Source organism: Chlorocebus sabaeus, chromosome 5 (assembly GCF_047675955.1).
Source record: "Chlorocebus sabaeus isolate Y175 chromosome 5, mChlSab1.0.hap1, whole genome shotgun sequence".
Classification (NCBI taxonomy): Eukaryota; Metazoa; Chordata; class Mammalia; order Primates; family Cercopithecidae; genus Chlorocebus; species Chlorocebus sabaeus.
The window spans coordinates 10930012-10946112 of NC_132908.1; the positions used below are offsets into that span (position 1 = coordinate 10930012).

Here is a 16101-nt window from a genome sequence, read left to right on the forward strand (position 1 = left end):
GCACGGTGGCTTATGCCTGTAATCCCAGCACTGTGGGACGCTGAGGCAGGCGGATCACGAGGTCAGGAGATCGAGACCATCCTAGCTAACACAGTGAAACTCCATCTCTACTAAAAATACAAAAAATTAGCCGGGCGTGGTGGCAGGAGGCTGTAGTCCCAGCTACTCGGGAGGCTGAGGCGGGATAATGGCTGAACCCGGGAGGCGGAGCTTGCCGTGAGCCGAGATCGCGCCACTGCACTCCAGCCTGGGCGACAGAGCGAGACTCCGTGTCAAAAAAAAAAAAAAAAAAAAAAAAAAAAAAAAAGAAATAAACACATACACAGAGGAAAAAGTCTAGACTGTGATACATTGACCTGACAGTGGGAAGTTGAATAATGGAAGGCTTCACTTTCTACTTTATTCATTTCTGTATTTTGGGGGGATTTTTTACTGTAAGGGTAAAGACGTGACTAAATGTTGAATGAGTTATTTCCATGAACAAAAAGAAAAGAATGTCTGTAATCCTAGCACTTTAGGAGGCCGAGGTGGGTGGATCGCTTGAGCCCGGGAGTTCAAGACCAGCTCGGGCAACATGGTGAAATTCCGTCTCTACAAAATACACAAAAATTAACTGGGTGTGGTGATATGCACCTGTAGTTCCAGCTACGCCAGTGGGAGGACCACCTGAGCTCAAGGAGGCTGAGGTTGCAGTGAGCCATCATCCTGCCACTGCTTGCCAGCCTGGGTAACAGAGTAAGACCCTGTCTCAAAAAAAAAAAAAGAGAAGAATAGTAATACCCATTACCATTTCTAAGCACTTACTGTATGCCATGATTCTTTTTTTTTTTTTTTTGAGACGGAGTCTCGCTCTGTCCCCCAGGCTGGAGTGCAGTGGCTGGATCTCAGCTCACTGCAAGCTCTGCCTCCCGGGTTCGCGCCATTCTCCTGCCTCAGCCTCCTGAGTAGCTGGGACTATAGGCGCCCGCCACCGCGCCCGGCTAATTTTTGTATTTTTTTAGTAGAGACGGGGTTTCACCGTGTTAGCCAGGATGGTCTCGATCTCCTGACCTCGTGATCCGCCCGTCTCGGCCTCCCAAAGTGCTGGGATTACAGGCTTGAGCCACCGTGCCCGGCCCTGTATGCCATGATTCTATTTAATTGTGAGGCTATCTTTTTTTTTTTTTAATAAGCTTTTTCTGGCTGGGCACAGTGGCTCACACCTGAAATTCCGGCACTTTGGGAGGCCAAGGTGGGTGGATCACTTGAGGTCAGGAGGTCAAGACCAGCCTGACCAACATGGTGAAACCCCATCTCTACTAAACTACGAAATTACCTGGGCATGGTGGTGTATGCCTGTAATCCCAGCTACTTGAGAGGCTGAGGCAGGACAGTCGCTTGAACCCAGGAGACAGAGGCCTGCAGTGAGCCAAGATCGTACCATTGCACTCTAGCCTGGGCAACAAGAGCAAAACTCCATCTCAAAAATAAACAAATAAACTTTTTCTTTTGGGAAAAGCTGCAGAGTTGGTAAGGGGATTCCCATACACCTCTCACCCAGTCTCCCCCATGGTTAACATTTTACATCCCTGGGGCATATTTGTCACAGTTAAAACACCAACTTTGGCACATTAATACTTACCAACCAGGCTCTAGATTTTATTTGAATTTCACCAGCTTTTCTACTAATGCTCGTTTTCTGTTCCAAGATCCAGTTCAGGGTACCATACCCAATTTCTCCTACTATTAGCATCTTACGGGAGGATAGTGCATCTCACAATTCTTAAATCAGTAGCGGTGCATTATTATTCACTAAAGTCTAGTTTCTTCAGATTGCCTTAGTTTTTCCTCAATGTTTTTCTGTTCCAGGATCCCATCTCCCTTTAGGTTCCTCTGGCTGTGACATTCCTTTGTCTTTGATCACGGTGACAGTTTTTGTTTGTTTGTTTGTTTTGTTTGAGAGGGAGATTTGTTCTTGTCCCCCAGGCTGGAGTGCAGTGGTGCAATCTCAGCTCACTGCAACCTCCGCCTCCTAGGTTCAAGCAATTCTCCTATCTCAGCCTCCCGAGTAGCTGGGATTACAGGCGTGTGCCACCACACCTGGCTAATTTTGTATTTTTAGTAGAGATGGGGTTTCTCCATGTTGGCCAGGCTGGTTTCAAACTCCTGACCTCAGGTGAACCACCCGCCTTGGCCTCCCAAAGTGCTGGGATTACAGGCATGAGCCACCGCACCCAACCGATCATGCTGACAATTTTAAGTACTGGTCAGATATTTTGTGAATATTCCCTCTTCCTCTATTTTTTGGAATAGTTTGATTGAGTAGGATTGGTAGTTTTTCTTTAAGGGTTCGGTAGAATTTCGCAGTGAAGCCACCAGGCCCTGGGCTTTTCTTTCCTGGGAGACTTTTTATTAAGGCTTCAATCTCATTCCTTGTTATTGGTCTGTTCACGTTTTGGATTTCTTCACGATTCACTTTTAGTAGGTTGTCTGTGTCCATCAGTTGATCCATTTCTCCTAGATTTTCCAGTTTATTGGCATATAGTTGCTCATAGTAGCCACCAATAGTCCTTTGAATTTCTGCAGTATCTGTTGTAATGCCTTCTTTTTCTTTTTTTTTTTTTTTTTTTTTTTGAGACGGAGTCTCGCTCTGTCGCCCAGGCTGGAGTGCAGTGGCCGGATCTCAGCTCACTGCAAGCTCCGCCTCCCGGGTTTACGCCATTCTCCTGCCTCAGCCTCTCGAGTAGCTGGGACTACAGGCGCCCGCCACCTCGCCCGGCTAGTTTTTTTTGTATTTTTTAGTAGAGACGGGGTTTCACCGTGTTAGCCAGGATGGTCTCGATCTCCTGACCTCGTGATCCACCCGTCTCGGCCTCCCAAAGTGCTGGGATTACAGGCTTGAGCCACCGCGCCCGGCCTAATGCCTTCTTTTTCATCTCTGATTTTGTTTCTTTGGGTCTTCTCTCTTTTTTTCTTAGTTAGTCTGGCTAAAGGTTTGTCAATTTTATCTTTTCAAAAAACCAACTTTTCATTTTGTATTATTTTGTTTCAATTTCATTAATTTCTCCTTTGATCTGTATTTCTTTTTTACTACTGATTTTGGATTTGGATTGCCCTTTTCTAGTTCTTTAGGATGCATCGTTAGGTTGTTTATTTGGTCAGGTATTTTGTAGAGTGTCACTCAATTGAGTTTTTTTGTTTTTGTTTGAGATGGAGTCCCGCTCTGTTGCCCAGGCTAGAGCGCAATGGCACGATCTCAGCTCGCTGCAACCTCTGCCTTCCGGGTTCAGGTGATTCTCCTGCCTCAGCCTCCTGAGTAGCTTAGATTACAGGCACACGGCACCATGCCCGGCTAATTTTTTGTACTTTTAGTAGAGACGGGGTTTCACCATGTTGGTCAGGCTGTCTCGAACTCCTGACCTCGTCATCTGCCCACCTCGGCCTCTCAAAGTGTTGGGATTACAGGCATGAGCCACTGTCCCCGGCTTGCATTGGGATTTGACTGGTATTTTTCTCATGACTAGACTGGGGTTATGTGTTCTGGGAGGAAGAGCTGGGAGGTGAGTGCCCTTCTCCTCACTTCCTACAAAGGGGATGTGCTCTCAGGAGGACTAACTTGATACCTGGCTGAGGCAGTGCTTGTCAGGTTTCTTTACAGCAGAGCTACCATTTTCCCCTGCGTTTGATACTGTGCTCTTCAGAAGGAGGTCACTCTGTGCAGCCCACACCTAAGGGATGGGAGTTAAGCTCCACCTTCTTGAGGGCAGGGCGTCTTCATCACTTATTGGAATGTTTCTGCACTGGAGATTTGTCTCTTCTCCATTTATTGATTCATTAATTTATATCAGTATGGATCCATGGATCCTGTACACTTTGGGTGTAATCCAATTCTACTTTATTTTGTTGTTCAAATTGTTCCAACATTGGCCACTGAGTGCCTTTCAGTTGTCTCCCGTGTCCCTGTGACACACTCCATCACTGTGAGATTTTGAGAACTTCCTTAACTTTCTGGCACCACAAGATGCTCCAGGCTCATCTTGTCTATTTCCTATCTTAGGCCTAGAATCAGCTGTTTCTCCAAGGAACCCTGGTTCCTTTCATTGGTAAATGGTATTAGAAACCAAGATCTGGGTGCAAGATGTGCTCATGGCTATGGGGTGCTGTTGCTTCTTGGCCCTCTTAGTGGACAGAACAAGGAAATCTGTGTGTGTACTAACCTGTATGTACACAAATCTGTATTTCTATATGTAACCATCTATGATACTGTTTTAGCTAAACCTGTTTATACTAACATCTCCAACTCTAATCCATGGTCATCACATGGATCATTCTAGATGCCTCTCCTTGCTCATCTGTAACAGTGGGAAGACTGGCTCCTATCATCCTCCATCCATTTACTTAATTGTTCCCTTTCGCTCTGCATGTATGGTAGCTTTAGAATTGTTAACCTTTCTAAAGCCTGGGTACAGTGGCTCACACCTGTAGTCCCAGCACTTTGAAAGGCTCAAGCAGGAGGATTACTTGAGCCCAGGAGTTCAAGGGCAGCCTGGGCAACATGGTGAAACCCTATCTCTACAAAAAGCACAAAAATTAGGTGGGCTTGGTGGTGCAGGCTTGTAGTCCCAACTACTAGAGACTGAGGCAAGAGGATTGCTTCAATATGGGAGGTCAAGGTTGCAGTGAGCCATGATCATGCCACTGCACTCCAGACTGGGTGACAGAGCTAGACCCTGTCCCCCCAACCAAAACAGAAAACAACAACAACAACAAAGAAAACCCCTACCTTACCCCAATAGCTTTCCAGTCATTTATTTATTTATTTATTTATTTATTTAATGCCCTCTGTGCTGGGCACTATTTTAAACACCATGAACAATACAAAGATCCCTGCCCTCGTGGAGTTATGTTCTAGTGCAGGAGATGAGCAAAACAATAAGAATGATAGATGGATAAATTATACTGTACATTGAAAGGAAAACAGAAAAAGTAGGACACAGTGAGAACCATTGGGCCTTATGGAGGTAAATGGGACAAGTGGCAATTCAGGGTACTCAGGGTAGGCCTTGTTGAGAAGGTGACATTTAAGCAGATCCTGAAGACAGTGAGGGAGTTAGTCATGAGGAAATCAGGGAAGAGTGCTCCAGACGAGGGGAACATCATGTGCAAAGGCCCTGGGGTGGGGATGCACAGCCCTTCTGCTATGCCCAGGGAACAGCAAGGCCAGCATGGCTGGAGCAGAGAGAGGTGGGAGTTGGTAGGAGATGAAGTCACGGAGGTGGGAAGGTGTACCACATTATAGGTGGCCTTATCAGCCTCCCTGAGGATTCAACTTTTACACCAAATGAAATGGGGAACACAAGAGTAACACTCTTTGTCTTAAGGACCCCTCTGCTCCTGTGCTGAGAAGAATGTAGGGGCAGAGGTGGAGGCAGGGAGGCTGTGGCTGTCACACAGGCATGAGGTCGTGGAGGCTCACACCCGGGTGGTAGAGGAGGATGGTGAGGAGTGGTTGGAATCTTGCTGTGTGTTAAAGATGGAGTCAGCAGGACTCACCAGCAGCCTGGATGAGGTGAGCGATAGGGACAGAAGAGTTAAGGCTGGTTCCGAGACTTTGGGCTCAAGTACCTAGAAGGATAGCATTGCCACCAACTCCAGTGGGTGAAGAAGCCTTGAGAGGAGGGTCCAGAATTCAGACATCTCAGTAGAGGTGTCCAGTAAGTAGGCAGCTGAATATCTGAGTGTGACATTTAGCCTGGAAGTGATATATATGGGCATTGTCAGGGTTTACAATCAGGAGACTGGCCAGGATCACTGATTTAGTTTTTTGCTGCTGCTATAACAAAGTACCATAAACTTTGTAACTTAAAACAATACGAGTTCATTATGGGTTTTTCCCCCAGTCTGTCACCCAGGCTGGAGTGCAGTGGCATGATCATAGCTCATATTGCAGCCTTTTTTTCCTAGGTTCAAGTGATCCTCCCTCTTCAGCCTCCTTGAGTAGCTGGAATGGAAGCCTGACTCCGTGCCCAGCTACTTTTTTTCTTATTTTATGCAGAGACAGGTCTCCCTGTGTTGCCCAGGTTGGTCTCGAATTCCTAGGCTCAAGCGAACCTCCTACCTTAGCTTCCAGAACTGCTGGGATTACTGGCATGAGCTGCTATGCCCGTCATATTATCTTGTAGTTCTGCCGGTCAGAATTTCAAAATGGTCTTAAGGGGCTAAAATCAAAGTACCAGCAGGATGACATTCCTTTCCAGAGCCTCTGGGGGAGAATCCGCTCTCCACCTTTTGTTTTTCCTCATCTTTCTAGAGGCCTCCTGCATTCCTTGGCTCATGGCCCCTTCCCTTGTCTTCAAAGCCAGCAGCATAGCCTCTTCCAATCTCTCTCTGAGTCTGGCTCTCCTGCTCTGTCTTTCCCTTATGAGGTCTCTTGTGATTACACTGGACCTACCCAGGTAATTCAGGACCATCTCCCCATCTCAAGGTCCTTCATTTAATCATATCTGGATAGTCCCTTTTGCTATGTAAGGCAGCTTATTGACAGGTTCCAAGGATTCACACGTGAGCATCTTTGGGGCCATTATTTTGCCTACCTCAAGCACCAAGGGGGTGATGGAGAGGAAGAAAGTGCCCAGGACCAAGCATGAAGAAGTCAGGAGCTGACCAGGTGCAGTGGCTCATGCCTGTAATCCCAGCACCTTGGGAAGCTGATGCGCGTGGATCACCTGAGGTCAGGAGTTCAAGACCAGCCTGATGAACATGGTGAAACCTTGTCTCCACTAAAAAACAGAAATTAGCCAGGCACGGTGGTGCGCGCCTGTAGTCCCAGCCACTCAGGAGGCTGAGGCATGAGAATCGCTTGAACCCAGGAGGCAGAAGTTGCAGTGAGCTGAAATCATGCACTGAACTCCAGCCTGGATGACAGAATGAAACTCCATCTCAAAAAAAAAAAAAAGTCAAGAACTCAAGAGTTTGAGACCAGCCTGGCCAACATGGCAAGATCCCATCTCTACAGGAAATACAAAAATTAACCAGGTGTGGTGGTGCACAGCTGTAGTCCCAGCTACTCAGGAATCTGAGTTAGGAGAATCACTTCAGCCCAGGAGGTTGAGGCTGCAGTGAGCTGAGGTCCTGCCACTGCACTCCATCCTGGGTTGACAGAGCAAGACTCTGTATCAAAAAAAAAAAAAAAAGTCAGGAGCTAAGGAGGAGCAGCTAGGGAGGTAGGAGGAACCAAGAGACCTGGGTCCAGGAAGCCCGGTGGATAAAGGGCACTGGGGAAGGGGTAAACAGCAGTTGTGTCAATCGCATCAGAGGTCAACTCAGAGGTCACTGATGGACATGGCAATGTGGCAGTCACTGGTAACCTTCAGAAGAATGGTTTGTGTGTAGCAGTGGGGGCCAGGCAAGCCTGGTGGGAGTGGGATTTATTTATTTAATTAAAATAATAATAATAATTTTTTTTTTCTTTTTTGAGATGCAGTCTCGCTCTGTTGCTCAGGCTGGAGTGCTGTGGCACAATCTCAGCTCACTACAAGCTCCACCTCCCGGGTTCACACCATTCTCCTGCCTCAGCCTCGCGAGTAGCTGGGACTACAGGCGCCCGCCACTACACTTATCTAATTTTTTGTATTTTTAGTAGAGACAGGGTTTAACTGTATTAGCCAGGGTGGTCTTGATCTCCTGACCTTGTGATCTGCCTGCCTTGGCCTCTCAAAATGCTGGGATTACAGGCGTGAGCTACCATGCCTGGCCTATTATTGTTTTTTGAGATAGAGTCTCGCTCTTTCACCCAGGCTGGAGTGCAGTGGCACAATCTTGGCTCACTGCAACCTCCACCTCCCAGGTTCAAGTGATTCTCCTGCCTCAACCTCCAGAGTAGCTGGAACTACTGGTGCCCGCCACCACACCTGGCTAATTTTTTTATTTTTAGTAGAAATGGGGTTTCACCATGTTGACCAGGCTGGTCTCCAACTCCTAACCTAGGTGATCCACCTGCTTTGGCCTCCCAAAGTGCTGGGATTACAGGTGTGAGCCACCACACCCGGCCTGGGGGTGGGATTTAGAAGGAACACAAGAACATGAGTTGGAGAGAGCTAGGACTGGCAGCTCTTTCAAGGACTTTCACTGCCAAAGAGAACAGAAAAACGGGAATGTGGCTGGCAGCATAAGTGGGCCGGGAGAAGGTCTGGTTTAGTTGGAGTTTGGTTTCCAGTGGGACAGCAGAGCAGGATTGTTTGCTGGTGGAAATGTGCAACAAGAGAGAATGACAGATGAGGTGCTTCTGTGGCTCCCAAGCATGATGGTCGGGTGTTCACGAGGGTGTCGTGAGATGCACCTCCCTCAAACCTTGTTACAAGGTTGGCATGTTACTTGCCTGATGTGAAAAAAAAGAAAAAAGAAAAATAGATACGACTGAGGAGGGAGTAGTTTGTGGATCACACCACACTTCTGCAGCTTACTTTTGCTCACTTAACCACATATCTCAGCAACATCTCCACAGGCAGTATTGTTTCAAGCAGTTCTGCTTGCATAAATCTATCCTGTCGATCAGGGTCAGCAAATAGAAAGATAATGCAAGCCAGCTGGGTGAGGTGGCTCATGCCTGTAATCCCAGTGCTGTGGAAGGCCAGGGCAGGAGGATTGCTTGAAGCTAGAAATTTGAGACCAGCCTGGGCAAAATAGCAAGACCCCATCTCTACCCTCCTCCCCCCACCAAAAAAAGCCAGGTGTGGTGTTATGCTCCTGCAGTCCCAGCTACTTGGGAGGCTGAGGTGGAAGGATCACTTCAGCCCAGGAGGTCAAGGCTGCAATGAGTTATAATTGCACCACTGCACTCCATCCTGGGCAACAGAGAGACTATCTTAAGAAAGAAGGAGAAAGAGTAGAGAAAGAATAATGCAAGGCACAAATGTGGGCCCTATGTCATTTAAATTTTTCCAGTAACCACCTTTTAAAAAAGATTTTTTAGGCGGGGTGCAGTGGCTCATGCCTGTAATCCCAGCACTGTGGGAAGCCAAGGTGGGTGGATCACCTAAGGTTGGGAGTTCGAGACCAGCCTGGCCAACATGGTGAAACCCCCGTCTCTATGCAAAATATAAAAACTTAACCGGGTGTGATAGCAGGCACCTGTAATCCCAGCTACTCAGGAGGCTGAGGCAGAAGAATTGCTTGAACCCAGGAGGCGGAGGTTGCAGTGAGCCGAGATCGTGCCACTACACTCCAGCCTGGGCAACAAGAGCAAAACTCTGTCCAAAAAAAAAAAAAAGATTTTTTAAAAAAGTGTGGTGTAGGCTGGACGCAGTGGCTCAAGCCTGTAATCCCAGCACTTTGGGAGGCCAAGACAGGTGGATCACAAGGTCGGGAGATCGAGACCATCCTGGCTGATACGGTGAAACCCAGTCTCTACTAAAAAATACAAAAAACTAGCTGGGCGCGGTGGCGGCGCCTGTAGTCCCAGCTACTCGGGAGGCTGAGACAGGAGAATGGCGGGAACCCGGGAGGCGGAGCTGGCAGTGAGCTGAGATCTGGCCACTGCACTCCAGCCTGGGCGACAGAGCGAGACTCTGTCTCAAAAAAAAAAAAAAAAAAAAAAAGAAAGTGTGGTGTTTTAATGTTTTATTTAACTCAGTATATCTGAAATGTCATCACTTCAAGTTGTCAATATAGAATGATTGAGATACTTTACATACTTCCATTCACACCTAGTCTTCCAAATCCAGGGTGCATTTCATCCTTACAGTGCATCTCAATTCAAACAAGCCACGTTTTAAGTCAGTGGCCATGTGTGACTCGAGGCTCTATTGTGGTCAGCACAGCCCAAAAAAACTCACATAGCTTTGGGAGGGCAAGGCGGACAGATCACAAGGTCAGGAGTTCAAGACCAGCCTGGTCAATATGATGAAACCCCGTCTGTACTAAAAATACAAAAATGAGCCAGTTGTGGTGGCGGGCGCCTGTAGTCCCAGCTACTCGGAGGCTGAGGCAGGAAAATCACTCGAACCAGGGAGGTGGAGGTTATAGTGAGCTGAGATTGCGCCACTGCACTCCAGCCTGGGTGACAGAGCGAGAGTCCGTCTCAAAAAAAAAAAAAGGAAAAGAAAAGGAACTTACATGGATGAGCAAAGGCTACATACAAGACAGATGATCGCAGCACTGCTGTGACCACAAAGTTAGAGCCAGCCACGCTGTACCCTGGCATGGGGTGGACCTACACACTGGGGCTTTTGGCTTTTAAAAACATTAAAAGGAAACATTTGTTTTGGTTTAATTTGTTTATTTAAATGATTTTTTTTGTTTTTGTTTTTTGAGACAGGGTCTTACTCTGCCGCCCAGGCTAGAGTGCGTGGTGCAATCTCAGCTCACTGCAACCTCTGCCTCTGGGTTCAAGCATTCCTCCCACTGGCACTACAAGCGTGCCACACCACACCCAGCTAATTTTGTTTATTTTTTATAGAGATAGGGTTTCATCATGTTGCCCAGACTGGTCTCGAACTCCTGGGCTCCAACGATCCACCCACCTCAACCTCCCAAAGTGCTAGGTTGACAAGTGTGAGCCACTGCACCCAGCCTGAATCATTTTTTAGAGAGCATGTGTCCATTAAAAATTATGTTAATGGCCGGGCGCGGTGGCTCACGCCTGTAATCCCAGCACTCTGGGAGGCCGAGACAGGTGGATCATGAGGTCAGGACATCGAGACCATCCTGGCTAACACGGTGAAACCCCGTCTCTACTGAAAATACAAATAATTAGCCGGGCATGTTGGCAGGCGCCTGTAGTCCCAGCTACTCAGGAGGCTGAGTCAGAATGGCGTGAACCGGGGAGGCGGAGTTTGCAGTGAGCCAAGATGGCGCCACTGCACTCCAGCCTGGCGACAGTCTCAAAAAAAAACAAAAACAAAAACGCAAAATTATTTTAATGAAGCTTCTCAGGTATTCAAAGTATCTCATCTCCAATCCCTGGCTTAAATTAGAAAACATTTGAGGTAGATTGATTTGAAGCCTTCATTTACCCCTTCCGTCTGTCATTCCTATCCCTCCTCTCCCTGGACACTGTGTTTATCCATTCCAAGTCCATCTTTACATGTGTAAGTATGTGTCCCCAAATGATCAGAATACAGTTTTGAGGTGTTGACAGCTTTGTGTCCCTGAACAGTGAGAACAATTTTGGAGTGTTGAAATCTTGGTCTGGCATCACACTCTATGTCTCACATAATAACTTGCTTTGTTGCTGAGGGGTAGTACATCGTAAACTTGTGGATGAAGAGAGGGGCCTTGAGCTTCTATTTGCCTTGTTACATAGTAGTAAGTTGCATATTGTTACATAGTAATCCTTATGTGCCTACCTTGTAATGTCTTAATTGCCTCATTTTTTGTGAGTTTTATTGAGACAACCTCTCACTCTGTTGCCCAGGCTGGAGTGCAGTGGCACAGTCTCGGCTCACTGAAACCTCCAACTCCCAGGCTCAAGTGATTCTCATGCCTCAGCTTCCCGAGTTGCTAGGACTACAGACATGCACCGCCACGCCTGGCTAATTTTTGTATTTTTAGTAGAGACGGGGTTTCGCCATGTTGGCCAGGCTGGTCTTGAACTCCTGACCTCAAGCGATTCACCCACATCAACTTCTCAAAAGTGCTGGGATTACAGATGTGAGCCACCGCGCCTCGCCTTCATACCCTCTTGATGGACACTTGGGCTGTTTCCAATTTTCTGCCATTATACACAGTGTTGCTGTGGCTAGAATTTCTCTGGAATATATTTAGTGGACTAGCAGTTCTCAAATTTTAGCATGCACCAGAATCACCTAGAGGGCTGGTAAAGACACAAGGTTGAATCTAGAATCCCACATTGCATTTACGCTATTACTTTTTTTCTGTTTTTTTTTTTTTCCTCTTAAAAATTAAATAACAAAAAATAGAAACAGGTTCTCACCATGTTGCCCAGGCTGGTCTCAAACTCCTGGGCTCAAGCGATCCTTCCACCTCAGCCTCCCAAAGTGCTGGGATTGTAGGCGTGGGCCACCATGACCAGCACTATTCCTTTTTTTTTTTTTTTTTTAGAGACGGAGTCTCGCTCTGTCACCCAGGCTGGAGTGCAGTGGCCGGATCTCAGCTCACTGCAAGCTCCGCCTCCCGGGTTTACACCATTCTCCTGCCTCAGCCTCCTGAGTAGATGGGACTACAGGCGCCCGCCAGCTCCCCCAGCTAGTTTTTTGTATTTTTTAGTAGGGACGGGGTTTCACCGTGTTAGCCAGGATGGTCTCGATCTCCTGACCTCGTGATCCACCCGTCTCAGGCTCCCAAAGTGCTGGGATTACAGGCTTGAGCCACCACGCCCAGCCTCCTTTTTCGATTAACAATAACAATGAGCAAACCTGGAAAAGACTGCACATGGCCAGAGGTGTTCAGGTGAGGAGTCGGGGAAGGGCTATGAGACAGAGTCAGCATCTTGACCTAGCCTTCCTTGGGCCCTGCAAGGACCTGTGGGACCTCTGGGCCCCTCTCACCTCCAGACAGGACAGCTCCTCCCCACACCCAGCTGGGTGGAGTGGGTGACCTGTCTATACTGCTGACCCTGTGGGCCCTGTAATTAGAGAGATCAACTGGAGTTCAGCATCTGTATGACCTAGGAGAGTCCCTACAAAGAGTCTCAGGCTTCCCCTCTGTGGAGGAGTCTGGGGTGGGGGTGAGAGGCTCTGAGGGGCTGCACTTAGAACCTGGGTTTTTCACTTCTTTGTCCCAAGTATTCACCAGGACTTGTGCTGGTGCTGGGGGGACAGCAGAGAGCCTGACACTCCCAGGGGGCTCCTCATCGAAGGGAGGCCTACAGTAAACAAAGAACTACACAAATAAATATGGAAAATGAACTGTCACTTGGGGAGGTGTGGGCCTTGGAGTGGGGTTTTGAGGGGTGAATAGGAGTTCACAAACCCTCAGAGGAAGGGGAAGGACTATGTTATTCATAAAAATCTCACTGGAAATGAAAAACACTTTGGGGGTTCCACTGTCTCTTGTCAGACTACCCAAATAACATTGCCAGGAAATTCCAGCAGGCCACACAGCAAAGCGGTCACTCGCAGCCAAATAACTTCAAAAAGCAAAATTAGAAAAGCCTCTCTGAAAAGTAGTTTTACACCTAAAATCTATGTTTAACGTGGCCCATGGATGTGTTTTGTAGATTTGCTCTGATGTGGAGTGGGGCCCCCCAAGCAGTTGTACCAGTCACACCTCTGAGCTCATAAAACAGCTCTGGCAGCCAGGCAGGAAAACCATGGGCAGCTTCTTATAAAGTTAAACATTCATCTACACTGAGACACCGCAGTCCCACTCTTAGGTATTTACCCAAGAGCAAAGAAAGCATGTGCACATCAAGATCTGTGCACAGATATTCATAGGAGCTCTGCTCCTAATAATCCCAAACTGGGAAACGTCCCAAATATCCATCAACAATGAGAATGGGCCGGGCATGGTGGCTCACACCTGTAATCCCAGCACTTCGGGAGGCTGCAGTGGGCGGATCATGAGGTCAGGAGATCGAGATTCTGGCTAACACAGTGAAACCCCGTCTCTACTAAAAAAGACATAAAAATTAGCTGGGCGTGGTGGTGGGTGCGTGTAGTCCCAGCTATTCGGGAGGCTGAGGCAGGAGAATGGCGTGAACCCAGGAGGTGGAGCTTGCAGTGAGCCGAGATCGCACCACTGCACTCCAGCCTGGGCAACAGAGTGAGACTCCATCTCAAAAAAAAAAAAAAAAAAAAAAAAACCAATGAGAATGGATAAACAAATTGAAGTGCCTCCATACAACGGAACACTGCTCCCCAAGAAAACATTGCAAACCATTGCACACGCCACGTCATGCACAGCTCTCCCACGTCTTGTGTGAAACAAACCAGACAAGAAAGGACGCATCCCAAGTGACTCAAGCGGTGGCTCGCAGTGGCTCAAGTAATCCCAGCACTTTGGGAGGCCGAGACGGGCGGATCACGAGGTCAGGAGATTGAGACCATCCTGGCGAACACGGTGAAACCCCGTCTCTACTAAAAAATACAAAAAACTATGTGTAGTTTAAGAACAGGCAAATTTCACTGATATTTATAGACGGCACAGCAGTGGTTACCTCTGCTGGCGGGGCAGGGGTTTGCTTGTGGACTGGGAAGGGGCCCCAGGGAATCTTCTGGAGGCTGAGGGTGCCCTTGATTCTGATTTGAGTAGTGACTATATAGGTATAAAAAATGATCAAGCCGGACACTTAAAGGCAACATAGTTTATGCATTTTCGCGTGTAAACATTATCCCTCAAGAAAATAAAAACAGCCCCAGTGGCTCCCCCTTTCCTGCAGACTCCCCCAACACCACCACCCCCTTCTTTGCCTTGCACCAGTATGATAAGGCACTTGCTTGACGGGAAGAGAAACTCAGCCGCCAGCTGGGGTTCATTTGCACTTTCCCCGCCTGGTCTGCGGTCTGGCTCTGCAGCTAGCCGCTCCGATGGGGAGGAGGGGCCCAAAGCCACTGCCTGCCGCCTAGGCAGGGGAGAGGGGCACGTGAGGCCATGGCAGAGGCACAGCCAGCTTCTTGCATGTGCCCTCCCCGGGGAATGGCTGCAGAGCCTAAGACTGCCACGCCATGGGCACGGCCCTGGCAACAAACGGCCACTTACCCAGTCAGCAAGCTCCGCTTCTCAGCTGCAGCGCTACTGCCCGGACTCACTTCAGGCTGGGGCCTTGGTTTCCCCACCTGGAAAAGTGGTGAAAAGCCCCATCTTTCCAGCGTAGCAGTCGAGGCATTTGCAGCACGTGTTTGTGCTCAGTGTATCAACATAGGAGGCTCTCAAAAAGGATGCAGAAAACATGGATGGTTATGAGCCCTGTTTTAATAAAATTAGAATAAAAAATAAAAGCCAGGCATGGTGTTGTGCACCTGTAATCCCAGCTACTGATGAGGCTGAGGTGGGAGGATCACTAGAGCCCAGTTCAAGCCCAGCCTGGGCAGTACCATGAAACCCAGTCTCTACACAACATACAAAACATTGCTGAGCGTACTCTCCAGCTACTGGGGAAGCTGAGGTGGGAGGATCGCTTGAGCCCAGGAGTTTGAGACTGCAGTAAGCTATGATCACACAACTGCACTCTAGCCTGGGTTACAAAAAATAAAATAGGCCAGGCACAGTGGCTCACAGCTATAATCCCAGCCCTTTGTGAGGCTGAGGTGGGAGGATCACTTAAGCTCAGGAGTTTGAGACCAGTCTGGGCAACACAGCAAGACCCCATCGCTACAAAAAATAAAAAAGTAAAAAATAGCCAGGCATGGTGGCATGTGCCTGTAGTCCCAGATTCTCAGGAGCTTGAGGTGGAAGGATCAGTGGAGCCTGGGAGTTCAAGGCGGCAGTGAGCTATGATTGTACCACTGCACTCCAGCCTGGGTGACAGAGAAAGACCCTCCCTTTAAAAAGCAAAGAAACAAGCAAAAAGAGTGAAAGATAAACAAATAATTAAATTTAAAAATAAAACTAGAAGAGGAAACCCAAACTATTTCTGAATGTGTTCATGTGAGAAGAGGGCAAAATGTAAAATACATACCAATTGTTTCACCATTGTTTTTCCCTGAAGGTTGGATTAAAGAAAGGGAGGGGATTAGTGCTTGAACACACCTCCCTTTGTCCTGGGTGTTGTGCTTCAGCATGTGTGGATGGTAGCTTTGTGGTTAAAAAAAAATAAGAAATGAGAGCAAAAAGTACTTTGAGAACTCTTTGTAGCTGTCACATCCCCAGACCCTGTGGTGAGAACCTCCAGGGACACTTGTGAACTTGCATGTTTCCAGGCCCAGCCTCAGGGCGCATGTTTAAGAAATTGATGTACTTGTCTAATGATGCCGGACACTGCCCACATGTGTGTTCTCCAGGACAAGCCCTTGAGACAAGCATCATTATCCCCAGGTTAAACATGAGGAAACTGGCAGGGTGCGGTGGCTCACTCCTGTAATCCCAGCACTTTGGGAGGCCGAGGCGGGTGGATCACCTGAGGTCAGGAGTTCAAGATCAGCCTGGCCAACATGGTGAAACCTTGTCTCTAGTAAAAATACAAAGATTAGCCAGGCGTGGTGGCACGCGCCTCTAATTCCAGCT

General features: G+C 48.0%; 1 non-coding gene across 1 annotated transcript; it reads left to right on the plus strand.

Moving 5' to 3' along the window:
* The first annotated feature begins 8257 nt into the window (after window positions 1-8257).
* LOC119621252 (small nucleolar RNA U13) lies at window positions 8258-8362 on the plus strand. Its single transcript, XR_005237816.1, has one exon. It is a non-coding gene; the product is annotated as a small nucleolar RNA U13 (small nucleolar RNA).
* Window positions 8363-16101: the final 7739 nt, after the last annotated feature.